Source organism: Numenius arquata, chromosome Z (genome assembly GCF_964106895.1).
Source record: "Numenius arquata chromosome Z, bNumArq3.hap1.1, whole genome shotgun sequence".
NCBI classification, from domain to species: Eukaryota; Metazoa; Chordata; class Aves; order Charadriiformes; family Scolopacidae; genus Numenius; species Numenius arquata.
The window spans coordinates 39,963,862-39,964,088 of NC_133616.1; positions in this window are offsets into that span (position 1 = coordinate 39,963,862).

Consider the following 227-nt stretch of genomic DNA (forward strand, 5'->3'; position numbering starts at 1 on the left):
ACACATGCTATTTTTACAGAGGAATTTAAACATCTGATTGCTCTAGAACTGTGACAATTTTGGTAAAGTAATTCTTGACCTGTCTAACAAAATCTCCTATGTTTGCAAGTTTTAAAACATTAAACAAAAATGAGGTGTCATTCCTGATGATCAGGCACTGTGTTCAATCAATCTTCCAAATCAGATGCAGAATGATTAGCGGAGCATTTTGCAAAAGGGAAATAGAT